Source organism: Symphodus melops (genome assembly GCF_947650265.1).
Source record: "Symphodus melops genome assembly, chromosome: 17".
Taxonomy (NCBI): Eukaryota; Metazoa; Chordata; class Actinopteri; order Labriformes; family Labridae; genus Symphodus; species Symphodus melops.
Window position 1 is genome coordinate 20,080,925 of NC_136707.1, and position 14,060 is coordinate 20,094,984.

Genomic DNA, 14,060 nt, shown 5'->3' on the forward strand with positions numbered 1-14,060 from the left:
GAATTCATATATTGTGTCATGACTTTCTATTGAACCTTAGGTGTTGCGCTTCAGAAGGAGTCCAGTGGATGTCTATCACCAACTAAAAAACAACAAAAGAAAACCACATATGCAGGTATATATGTGACATTGAGAACAATTATAACCACCAGCATACATGCATTGTGTCATGACTTCATATTAAACCTTAGGTGTCACGCTTCAGAAGGAGTCCAGCAGATGTCTACCACTACCAACTAAGAAACAACGAAAGCACTCCACATATGCAGGTATAGATGTTACAATGAGGACAATTACAACAACCACCAGAACACCGCAATCAACAGCATACATATATTCTGACTTTATATTCAACGGTAGGAGTCTCTTAACAACATGCCATAGCAACAATATAAATCCTTAGATTAATTCATAAATTAAACATTGACTTAATCTATGGGCCTTTCACTTGGCCTGAGCAGCTCACAGGGCAGGACAAGTGTTAATATTAGTTTCTGCCAAGTTTAGTTCTCATTTGCATGTCCAGCACTGACACTGTTTGAATAACAAATGTACATTAACAAACCTGACTAACAAGACCAACAGGCCCATGTTAGTCTTAAAATGAGGTGTGGTCAGGCACAGTGTTTGGGCTTTGCTATGGATGCCAAATATTTAGTTTTGTACCATTCAGTAAATATGTTGACTGTAGTTTTTTTCACTATCGAATTAGCTTCCTTTTCCATCTTATGTTTGCTGCTTTGTTGGTACTCTCTGAATTATCCTTAATTAACATTTAAGAGAAAGGCTATCTCACACTTTTTCCTTTTCCTCTTGTTTTGTTTAACATGGCACCTAATTAATACACATGTTTCTTTGTCTTTTTATTTCTCCGACAGAACAATTCAGGGTGTTTGAAGTGAGAACCATCATGGAACGTGTTCATAACAAAATACTCGAAGGAGAAAAAACAAAGCTCAATGATTTTTTAGAGGAAGAAAAAAAATATATCATATTAAATATTTGCTTATGTGTCAGGGAATAGTGACTGGCCTTCGAGGTAGCTTCTTAATTTAGCACTTTTTGTGTGGCATGTGAGAAAGTTTCACAAAAAGAAAACACACTCATTGATTAGTGCCGATAAAGGTATTGCATTGTATTTATTGCATCTTCTAGAGCTACAATAAATCCTTTAACACGAGAATTCATTTTATTAACTGTTTAAAGCCTGGTACAAAAAAAGGAAATAGGTCTGATTAGTTGTTGCACACAATTTTAAAAATGATGTGTTATCCATAGATAGGCGTGTAGCTGAAATGATCGACAGTTGGGCGCAATGTAACGCTTCGTAAACCCGCCTCAGTTTTGGCTCTGAGCCTGCCGTTAGGTTGACTGACAGTTAAGCTGAGACACGCATTAACAACATGGCGGCAGCTGCTGATGAGTGTCTGGAACCCCCCTGCTGTAACAGATGGATGATGTCACTCAGACTTTGTCCATCAATATTTACAGTCTATGATTTGGAGTCAGGGAGTGCACAAGCTTGGGGTCAAATCTATTAACTCTTTGGTACTGTTTATATGCAGCAGTTTGTCAGGAAACTGTTCAAGAATTTTAACTTATTTTACATCTGGCTTTGACTTCCTGCATGACATTCACATTACAGCAAGAGATAAATTACCGTCCTTCACATGTGGCAGCTGTGGATCAGCAGTAGTGTTGGTCATCTCTCAAACAGATGTTCGGGTTTTCAATTCCTAACTCCTGCAGTGATATGTTAAAACATCCATGGTCAAGTTACCAAGTTGCTCCTGCTGTTGCCTCACCTGCTGTGAATGTGTGAGAACAGGATTAATATTTAAATTGTGCTCGATTATGTTATGGTCATGCATACATGAAAGTGAGAAGGCAGATGTCTTAATATGAATGAACATCCAACTCTTGCACAACAGGGAAAAAATCTGCGACTTGGAGACAGAAAAGAAGGAGCTGGTTGGAGTCTTTGGAAGAACAGGGGCTGGAAAAAGCTCTTTAATAAATGCTATCGTTGGAGAGAAGGATCTCTTACCTTCAGGAAGTGTCAGTGCTTGTACCACAGTCATCATTAACGTGGAGGCTAACAAGCAGAACCAGAAGTACGAGGCAGAGATTGAATTCATCACAAAAGAGGTAAAATAGGATGAACATGAACGTATCCTTTAATCCATAGTCTTTAAAGAGAATGTATATACTGTGTGTATGTGTGTGTGTGTGTGTGTGTGTGTGTGCATGTGTGTGTGTGTGTGCGTGTGTGTTGAATGCATTTTTTTTTAGCTATTTATTTGATTCTATACAAGTAAACTCAACTCTGCTTTTAAGGAATTGAAGCAGGAGTTGTGGTTCCTGTTGACTTTTATCCTGAATGATGAAAACGGCAAAGAGGAAGATGCTGATGATTACGATGATGCTGTTGAAATGATGTCAGCGCTGTATGGAGAAGAGTGGGAAAAAAACCCTTCTGTGGATCATCTCCTAAATGACAAACATTTCAGAGAAATTCAAGAATTTGTCGTTTCAAAGAAGAAAATCTTGACCTGTGAATCAGTAAGAAAGACAATAAATCTACAGCATCAGTCTTACATATACAAGTGTATGTCAAGAAATTGTTTACTTGTTTAAATCGTCCTTGTTTTGAAATGTATAACATTTAAAATGTAAGACATATAGTGATTTCTATCATGTACATTCAAACTCTGTTGAATTTTGGGGAAGTTGAGAAAATTCAGTCCCGAACAATTAAGATAGAATGGACTTTATCCTTTATGTCTACAGCTCTATATCCAATGTTGCCTTGAGAGGAAGATCCTGTCCTTTTACCTTCTAGTTTATAGATCGTCTTGTAACAAATCAGAATGTTGTACTCTTCATTTTGCATTTAAAAACAATGCTTAATCTTGTATTTCATGTGTCAGGCGAAAGAGCTGTCTGCAAGACTTGTGAAATACACAAGAAGCAGATCAAAGTACGGAATGGCTAAAGACATAAAGAAATGGTTTTGGCCTCTGGTGAAGTGTGTGACTGTAAGGGTGCCAAATAATGACCTTCTTCAGAATGTCACACTTGTTGATCTTCCTGGAAATGGGGACCGCAACAAGGGTAGAGATAAGATGTGGAAAAAGGTAATTCATTTAATTGCATCACTTTTATTATGTTGTCTTCAGTTTAACATTATTTTATTACAAAACACTGATATTGACTTCATTGAAATGTATTGCTGAATTTATTATCTTGCATTAAATGTGTAGAATTATTTTGATATTGACTTTATTGAAATGCATTTCTGTGTTATTATTATTCCCTTATATTCACGATTAACTTGGATTATCCATCTAGGTTGTTCAAAGCTGTTCCACTGTTTGGATCGTGACTGACATTAACAGAGCAGCATCAGAGAAAGAACCATGGGAGATACTGCAGAGTGCCAGCAGCATTATGGGAAATGGTGGCCAATGTCAGAGGATTCACTTCATCTGCACCAAGTCTGATGTTATTGAAGATTCAAATGATCTGTAAGTGACTTTTTTTTTAACAATTCATTGAAAAGTAGACGCTGGCGAGCATCTACTGCAATCTATTTATTGTATTTATTTAAAATCATATGAGCATATATACTTTTTCGTATGTTTAGATTTTTGTATTAACTTTCATCCTGAGAGGAAAGAAAAGCACATCATATTAAAGAAGTTGGAGATCGACTTTTCAGGGCTTCTATAATGTATGAGGTACTGCCTGATACTGATCTCTTCTTACAGTTCAGAAGGTGGTGTTCGTGCTGCCATATCTAAGAGGAACATACGAGCCAAGGATGAAGTGATGAAAGAATTCAGGAAATTAAAGAGGGTTCAGGTGAGTTGTGAAATTTCAGAAAATGTAAAGCAAAGGACTCTTAAATGCAATCCTGACCTTAATGTATTGATTATTTGCGCAGACACAGTTCAGTGGTGACTGTTTCAAAGTGTTCACAGTGAGCTCCAAAGAGTTTCTGAAGGAAAAAACACTCAGTGCAGAAGAAACTGGTAGGTGGAGCCCATGGATGACTTTGTGAATAAAATATTTTTCTTTTACATGTGAGAAATTTCTCTGGATATAATTGATGTATGTATTTTATAGAAATCCCCAAACTTCAGGAATTTCTCCAAGAACTGAATGACTTTCACTCAGTGACAGTGAAGTATGTGTCAGGAGCATATGGGATTCTTTCCCTCATTCAAGGTGCCGGCTGCAGAGAAGCGGTAAGATGAAAGAACAATGCCTTTAGGTTTATTTATAATTTTGGCATAAAGTAATCACAATCTCAGCAAAAACTGACCATTTTGAAATTTTGTATGACTGAAATACACATCTAGTAAAAGATATGTTTGTTTGACTTCAGTTATACAAACATGCAGGTTTTTGTTAAAAATTTAGACAAACACAAAAGCTTTTGGTCTGTGTAGAATCCCCCCCCCCCTTTCTGAATAACAGAGACAAGACATTTAAACTGTTAATTCATTTATCATCCCGTAATTCCTAAAAATATAATCATAAATCATATACAGTATATGGTATTTTAATACTGTTTGAGGATTATTTCTCTCCACAAATTTGTCACTACTAAAACATAGTATCACTTTATCGCTAATAAAAAAATATTCTTTTAACCAGATAAGATTGTGTTCCTTACCTTGTGTATATGAGAATGTTTCTACATTTTTTTCACAATTTCTTCAATAAAAAAAAAAACATTTAACAAATAATTTTAACAAATTTGAATAATTTAACAAAATTTTAAAATTCTTCAAAATCTGAAAGTATTTTTCTTTTTAAAATACTTGACAGTGATCACATTGATTTCAAACTAAATGATTGATGAAATGAAACACACTACACAGTATCAAAACATCTTAGTTGATAATTATATGTTTCAGTAATGACTGTTTTGGTAATGACAATTCTTGCTAATTTAGAGGAAACCGTAACTAATGAATGCTATCGACTCTTCAAAGATATTTACATAAAACTCTAAAAGTGTCAGGCCTGGACAAAGGTGAGGATACAGAGGATGTTTTCAAAAAAATAAAGTCTTTATTTTTCTTGAACGCATATGATCACAAGGCAGAGAGATAAATAAATAGGCTATGAAAAATAATATAATATTATATATTAATATATAATATTATATATTAATATTATATATATAATTAATATTAATATAATCCTAAACTCTGGAGAAAACATAAATCACTGCCTGAGGCAGGAAGGAAAAAGCTATGAAAAAAACAAATCTCTTTAACTAATAATCTATAGAAAATAAAAATAGCTGCAAAAGGCAGAAGACTAAAGCTATGAAAATTAAACTCTATTACTATAATCAATTACAGATAAAAAATTGCTGCATACGGCAGGAGACAAGAAAACATTCACAAAACTTACAAGAAAAAAATCACTCTCCTTGACAGGCAAAATGCAAAAACACGAGATATTTAACAAAGACAAGACAGGAACGTGACGAGGGCTATGGACGAGACGCTGGAGGTACATGGATCTAACAAGAACAAAGGGAGACGCAGACGATAAGAAACACAAGAGTAATGAGCAACAGGTGGAAACAATCAGGGATCAGGGGAGACGTCAGACTGGTGACACAAAAGGAAGGGCAAGTGACCGCTGTGTGACGTAAAGTTTAATAAATTGAAGTGATTATATGTTTGATAGTGACCTTTTTTAAAGTTGCACACTGATTTTTAGACTTTGTAACACTAAATGTTTCTTTCAATTTTTTTAGCACAGTTTTTTGATTAAAATTAAAGCCACAATAACTCTAAATATTTAAACTTCTATTTGAACTTAGTCATGAAAATATTTTCAATAACACCATTGAAAAAAAAAGTGTTTCACATACATTGAAATTTAGGGGTTGGGGTTTGGGACTGCTACTTCCATATATAAAGTACAGTATACGTGATTGTTGTTGATCTTTAAAAATATGTTTTGTCATGGGACTGAACTTTGAACTAATGCAAAGCATGCTCCATATAAGGTGTAATTTTGATACCTATTTTTTCATCTAAAATATTTGGCACGACATACCGTATATACCAATGTGACAGATATACTGTACCATTGTAAAATATTGAGCCTTGCACCATCTGTAAGTGAGTGCAGCACTCTGCACCCTGCACGTAACATGACACATTTAAACTGTTTCCTGATTCATTGTATACCAAATGCTGTGCTATGAAACAGTAATGCTGACCAGGCTGGCAGCAATACTTTTTACATCTTTTTTGCACAATGATTTCATGATGCAAAGAAGTAGACAAAATGTATAACCCAGAGCTGTGGCTTAAAGGCACTTTCGTGCGGCGATTCTATGAGGCACGAAAACCAAAATCTACTGCGGTGCAAATATCAGTGATGAACATGCCTGCAATGGGATCAGGTGTACCTGATGCCTAGTATAGCAGCAGTGATGGTGGTCAGAGTGGTGTCATACAACTCGTGAGGACAGAGTGCTGGGGACAGAGCACATCGGATTGTGGTTGACTACTCGGAGACCACAGACATTCTCTGCCTGCAAGAGACATTTTTAGCCAAACAGGATGTTGATAAACTTAATTCTGTCCACAGTGATTTTCATGGAGTAGGAGAATCCACAATGAATTTGAGCACCAAAATGGTGCGTGGGAGAATACCTGGAGGTGTGGCCATTTTGTGGCGCAAGAAATATGATGCAATGATCAGTGTTACCACATTTGAGGTAGACTGGTGCATTGCAATTAAAGTTGTGTATTATATGAATGTTTTTATTATTTTAAATGTTTATACCCCATATGACTGCTACAAAAATGAAGATGAATATATGAATAGATTGGCCTTTTTGAACACCTATATGAGGGAATGTACAAATGCAAATATTTCTGTGATGGGTGATTTAAATGCAGACATCTCTGATAACAAATCTTTCTTTGGTCAGCACTTGTTGCAGTTCTGTCATGATAGTAAACTGGTTCTTTCCAGTATGAATTTCCTGCCTGTCAGTAGTTATACTTACATCAGTGAAGCATGGAACACAACATCTTGGCTTGATCATGTAATCTGTACAGCTGATGCTCATGAAAGCCTAGAAAAGGTTGAAATTGTCTATGAGTTGACTACAACTGATCACTTACCTGTCTCTATGAGGATGAATGTCGATAACTTGCCTGACTGCAGTAGTTTGACAGAAGATTGTGCCAACATGGTCAAAGTGTGTTGGGATAAACTATCTAGAGAGGATGTATTGTATTATTGTGGGAGGACAGATACTCTCCTAAGGGAAGTGGAGCTACCCATGGGTGCTATTTTATGTTCAAATATTAATTCTGGTGATATCACTCACTGTAATGAGTACTCTACATGATGCCAGTCGCCCTCTACACACTCACCCCAGAAAGGCTAATAATACCAAGCCTGACTGGAACAAGGTTCAAGGTTCAAGGTTTTCTTTATTGTCAATTGCAAAATATGTTAGACATACAGTAAAATCGAAATTACGTTTCCCCCCTCCCCACGGTGCAGTGTAGATAAAAAAGGTACGGTAAATAAAATAAAACAAGGTAAAATAAGGTAAATAAGATAAATAATATTTACATTTATAAAACCTAAATGTGCAAAAAGTACAAAGTTAAATAAAATGGAGTACAAAACAAGATTAGAAGAAAAGTGAAACTTTTGCAGGTGTGCAATAAATGTCCAGGGTTCTGTTTCAATGTTCAAACAGGAGGAGGTTCCAATGTTCAGTGTTCATGGGGGCAGAGGGGAGGGAAGGGAGGGGAGGGCGTTCACCTTCCTGACAGCTTGGTGGAAGAAGCTGTTTCTCAGTCTGGTAGAGCCGGCCCGCAGGCTGCGGTACCGTCTCCCCGATGGCAGGAGGCTGAAGAGGCTGTGTGAATGGTGGGTGGGGTCACTCACAATGCGGGTTGCTTTGCGGGGGAGGCGTGTGCCGTAGAAGTCCAGAAGAGAGGGGAGCGGGACACCGATGATCCGTTCAGCTGCCTTCACTGTGCGCTGCAGGGTCTTGTGGTTGGCAGCAGTGCAGCTCCCCAGCCACACAGTGATGCAGCTGGTCAGGATGCTCTCGATGTTGCCTCTGTAGAAGGAGCACATGATGGGTGCTCGTGCTCTCTTCAGCTTACGGAGGAAGTAGAGGCGCTGCTGGGACTTCTTGGCCAGTGATGTGGTTTTGGCTGTCCAGGAGAGATCCTCACTGATATGGACCCCCATGAACTTGGTGCTGCTCACTCTCTCCACAACAGCACCGTCGATGATCAGTGGGGGTTTGGGAGTGGGGGCCCTCCGGAAGTCGACAACAACCTCCTTGGTCTTGTCGATACTTCAACAAGTATGAAGTTGACCACCAAGAAGCTGCTAAGATGGCTCATAGGGCCTGGGTTATAGCTGGTAGACCCAGACAGGGGCCAGAGTTAGAGCATAAAAAGCTTACCAGTGCTAAACATAAATATGCAGTGCGCTTTGTTTGGAAGCATGAGAAAGCCTTAAGGGCTCACTCTATGGCTGAAAATTTGCTTGGCAAATGAACATCTTAAGTTAGCAAGCCCCAGAGTGGCATCACTTCTATCTATTTGCCTCACAGGGCTGATGACACACGGTATACTGCCAGACACCATGTTGACCCTCACTTTCGTGCCTGTCATTAAGAACAAGGCAGGGAAAATAGGGAGTCTTGACAACGAGCGACCCATTGCTCTAGCTAGCACTCTTTCAATGGTGCTGGAAAAGTTGCTCCTAGACAGACTGAATGGGCTCATTTACACCACAGAAAATCAATTTGGTTTTAAGTCACTGCATAGTACTGATCTATGTATCTATACCTTGAAAGAAGCTGTTGAATCCTACAGAAGACAGGGCTCTACAATGTTTTTGGGTTTATTGATGCATACAACATGGACAATCCTTCAAAGCAGCTGGGGAAGTGTAAGACTGGTTGTCTAATAGGGATCACTCTGTTAAACCACCTGATGTACGCAGAAAATGTAGTTATTATGTCCCCCAGCATTGTAGGGTTCCAGCAGTTGTTGGATATATGCTGAAAGTATGGGGATGAGTTTGATGTTCAGTACAATGCAAAAAAGAGTGTTGCATTGGTTTGTAGGACTATGGAGGATCAGAAGCTGCACTTCCCAATGTTTTACCTGTCAGGGCAATGCATCTGTGTATCCAACTGTACAAAATATCTTGGGCACATCATTACTGACAAGATGGAAGTTGATGTTGACATGTACAGGCAAAGACGAATGTTGTAGGTCCAAGCGAACATGTTAGTAAGGAAATTCCATTACTGCTCTGATGATGTAAAAGTGAACTTGTTTCGTGTTTACTGCACCCCTATGTATGCAGCCCCATTACAAAAAAGGAGACCATGCGCAAACTGCAAGTAGCATACAATGATTGTTTGAGGACACTGCTGAAGAAGCCCAGGAGCAGCAATGCTAGTAAGCTTTTTTGTGAATTGAGATTATGCTGTTTACAGGCCCTCTTGAGGAACCTGATGTTTAAGTTCATGTGTCGACTTGATGAGTCACAAAACTGGATTATTCTGAGGCTCACAAGGCCCAGGTATAGCTCGGTCCAATATCAATCACATCTATGGAAGCATTGGTATGAGTGCCTTTTAAGACTCTTGTGAAAAAGGTTTTTTTTTGTTGTTGTGTATATGTTTATGTAACTGTTTTTTAATATACTGTATGTCTTCCTATTGGGCTTAGAGCCTGGAATAAAGTTTATATATGATGGTGCATTCAAATCAACAGTAATAAACAGTTACTAAAGTTAATAAACAGAGAAGGTGGGAAGCACGACTCGAGGGACGAGGGTCTTACACCTCAACTTTCCCTGAGAGCTGAACTACCGCACTGCAGCTAGTAGGAGTGTAAACTTCACAAAGCAAAAACAGATGGTACTAAAAGAGCAACACGGCTGCAAAGACACTGCAAGTTGTCGACTGAATTAAATGTTATTGGACAACAATAAGATGTTACAAACAGATACTAGCAGATGCAAAAAAAGGTCCTCAGCAAGTATATGTCAGTTCATAGGTTCACTCATAGATTATATTATATAAATGCATCAGAGGTTGTTGCTTACTTCCATCTCAAATAACCATCTTGACTGTTGACTTTTCTCCTTCAAGACACAGTTTAAAACCTTGTTTGAATGAAATACAATCATTGGTCTGATAAATCATATCATTTACTACTTAGACTGCAGTCGCCACATTTGATGTCTATGGTGGCTTAATAAGAAAACATAGACTGTCCATCCATCCATCCATTTTCTACCGCTTATCCGGGGCCGGGTCGCGGGGGCAGCAGTCTAAGCAGAGACACCCAGACTTCCCTCACCCCAGACACCTCCTCCAGCTCTTCCGGTGGGACCCCAAGGCGTTCCCAAGCCAGCCGAGAGACATAGTCTCTCCAGCGTGTCCTGGGTCTACCCCGAGGCCTCCTCCCGGAGGGACATGCCCGGAACACCTCCCTAGGGAGGCATCCAGGGGGCATCCGGACCAGATGCCCAAACCACCTCAATTGACTCCTCTCGATGTGGAGGAGTAACGGCTCTACTCCGAGCTCCTCCCTGGTGACCGAGCTCCTCACCCTATCTCTAAGGGTGCGCCCAGCCACCCTACGGAGGAAGCCCATTTCGGCCGCTTGTATCCGAGATCTCGTTCTTTCGGTCATGACCCAAAGCTCATGACCATAGGTGAGGGTAGGAACGAAGATCGACCGGTAAATCGAGAGCTTCGCCTTTCGGCTTAGCTCCTTCTTCACCACGACGGACCGATACAGCGACCGCATGACTGCAGAAGCCGCACCGATCCGTCTGTCGATCTCACGCTCCATCTTCCCCCCACTCGTGAACAAGACCCCGAGATACTTAAACTCCTCCACCTGGGGCAAGGACTCCCCACCGACCCGAAGGGGGCAAACCACCTTTTTCCGGTCGAGAACCATGGCCTCAGATTTAGAGGTGCTGATCCACATCCCAGCCGCCTCACACTCGGTAGCGAACCGCCCCAGTGCGCACTGAAGGTCCGGGTTCGATGGAGCCAACAAGACCACATCATCTGCAAAAAGCAGAGACGAGATCCTGTGGTCCCCGAACCGGACCCCCTCCGGCCCCTGACTGCGCCTAGAAATTCTGTCCATAAAAGTAATGAACAGAACCGGTGACAAAGGGCAGCCCTGCCGGAGGCCAACGCGCACTGGGAACAGGTCCGACTTAATACCGGCAATGCGAACCATACTCCTGCTCCGGTCGTACAAGGACCGGACCGCCCTTAGCAAAGGGCCCCAAACCCCATACTCACGGAGCACCCCCCAGAGGGCGCCGCGAGGGACACGGTCGAAGGCCTTCTCCAAATCCACAAAGCACATGTGGACTGGTTGGGCAAACTCCCATGAACCCTCGAGCACCCGCTGGAGAGTGTAGAGCTGGTCCAGTGTTCCACGGCCAGGACGAAAACCGCATTGTTCCTCTTGGATCCGAGGTTCGACTAACAGCCGGAACCTCCTCTCCAGTACCCTGGAATAGACTTTCCCAGGGAGGCTGAGGAGTGTGATTCCCCGGTAGTTGGAACACACCCTCCGGTCCCCCTTCTTGAAAAGAGGGACCACCACCCCGGTCTGCCAGTCCAGAGGCACTGTCCCCAACCTCCACGCGATGTTACAGAGACGTGTCAACCATGACAGCCCCTGCAAATCCAGAGACTTAAGATACTCAGGGCGAATCTCATCCACCCCCGGCGCCTTGCCACCAAGGAGCTTGCCAACTACCTCGGTGATTTCGGCTTGGGTGATGGACGAATCCACCTCTGAGCACTCAGCTTCTGCTTCCTCAGTGGAAGACGTGAAGGTGGGATTGAGGAGATCCTCGAAGTATTCCTTCCACCGTCCGACTACATCCCCAGTTGAGGTCAGCAGCTCCCCACCTCCACTGTAAACAGTGTTGGTGAAGCACTGCTTCCCCCTCCTGAGGCGACGGACGGTTTGCCAGAATTTCCTCGAGGCCGACCGGAAGTCCTCCTCCATGGCCTCCCCGAACTCCTCCCAGGCCCGAGTTTTTGCCTCCACGACTGCCCGGGCTGCAGAACGCCTGGCCTGACGGTACCCGTCAGCTGCCTCAGGAGTCCTATGCGCTACCAACGCCCGATAGGACTCCTTCTTCAGCTTGACGGCCTCCCTTACTTCCGGTGTCCACCACCGGGTTCGGGGATTGCCGCCACGACAGGCACCAGAGACCCTGCGACCACAGCTCAGAGCAGCTGCTTTGACAATGGAGGTGGAGAACATGGTCCACTCGGACTCAATGCACCCAGCCTCCCCCGGGATCTGTGAAAAGCTCGTCCGGAGGTGGGAGTTGAAGACCTCGCTAACAGAGGGTTCAGCCAGACCTTCCCAGCAGACCCTCACTACACGTTTGGGCCTGCCGAGTCTGACTGGCTTCCTCCCCTGCCAGCGCATCCAACTCACCACCAGGTGGTGATCAGTTGACAGCTCAGCCCCTCTCTTCACCCGAGTGTCCGAGACACACGGCCGAAGATGACACGACCACAAAGTCTATCATCGACCTCCGGCCTAGGGAGTCCTGGTGCCACGTGCTCTTATGAACATCCCTGTGCTCGAACATGGTGTTTGTTATAGACAGACTGTGACTAGCACAGAAGTCCAATAACAGAACACCACTCAGGTTCAGATCAGGGAGGCCGTTCCTCCCAATCACCCCACTCCAGATCTCACTGTCGCTGCCCACGTGAGCATTGAAGTCCCCCAGTAGAACAATGGAGTCCCCAGTCGGAGCACTGTCCAGCACCCCTCCCAGGGACTCCAAGAAGGCCGGGTACTCCACACTGCCGTTCGGGCCGTAGGCCGAAACGACTGTCAGAGACCTGTCCCCTACCCGGAGGCGTAGGGACACGACCCTCTCGTTCACCGGGGTGAACTCCAACACCTGGCGGCTGAGCTGTGGGGCTATGAGCAAGCCCACACCAGCCCGCCGCCTCTCACCGCGGGCAACTCCAGAGAAGTAGAGAGTCCAGCCCCTCTCAAGGAGCTGGGTTCCAGAGCCCAAGCAGTGCGTGGAGGTGAGCCCGACTATATCTAGCCGGTACCTCTCAACCTCCTGCACAAGCTCAGGCTCCTTCCCCCCCAGTGAGGTGACGTTCCACGTCCCAAACGCCAGAAGCTGCGTCCGGGGATCGGGTCGCAGAGGCCCCCGCCGTCGACTGCCGCCCGATCCACACTGCACCCGACCCCTTCGGCTTCCTCTGTGGATGGTGGGTCCACAGGAGGACGGGCCCGCATCGTCCTTTCGGGCTGAACCCGGCCGGCCACCAGGCGCTCTCCTGCGGGCCCCGATCCCAGGCCTGGCTCAAGGGTGGGGCCCCGGCTCCGCCATGCCGGGCGACGTCACGGTCCTATTCATGTTTTTCTTCATAGGGGTTTTTATGAACTGCATTTAGTCTGACTCGTCGCCTAGGACCTGTTTGCCTTGGGTGACCCTGCTGGGGGCTCAAAGCCCCTGACAACATAGCTCCTAGGGTCATTCGAGTGCTCAAACTCCCCCACCACGGTAAGGTAGCAGTTCAGGGGGGAGAAACATAGACTGTAATTCAACAAATACAATGTCATGTCAAACTAAATGTAGTCCTTTAAGTAGTGAGTCTGTGATGACTTGTGTGTGCTCTTTATTTTACATCGTAAACTTTACTTTCTTTAAGAGTCACATACAGTATGTTTCTTGTACCAAAAGTTTATGTAAATCCTGATCAGGTCACATCTGGATTTAACTACGCAGCTTAGAGCCAGATGTCCATAGAAGTCTCAGTGTAATTCAATCATTCTTCCTTGATGCTCTACCTTCAGGAGTAACCTGAGGAGTTATCTCAAGAAAATTTATGTTTTTTTATAGATGATCCAATAAAAGATGCTTTAGAACAACATAATCTGGTATAATAGAGTATTTTAGGTCTGATACTACGTTATTTGTTGTTTCTAAGTGGTAAA

At 43.1% G+C, this 14,060-nt stretch overlaps 1 protein-coding gene and 1 long non-coding RNA gene across 2 annotated transcripts in view; both read left to right on the forward strand.

Moving 5' to 3' along the window:
* LOC306837650 (nuclear GTPase SLIP-GC-like) overlaps positions 1 to 14,060 on the forward strand; it is a 76,448-nt gene that overhangs the window by 38,850 nt on the left and 23,538 nt on the right. The window lies entirely within an intron of this gene.
* LOC306837636 lies at positions 47 to 974 on the forward strand. The gene is made up of 3 exons (XR_013780985.1): positions 47 to 115; positions 192 to 269; positions 879 to 974. It is a non-coding gene; the product is annotated as an uncharacterized lncRNA (long non-coding RNA).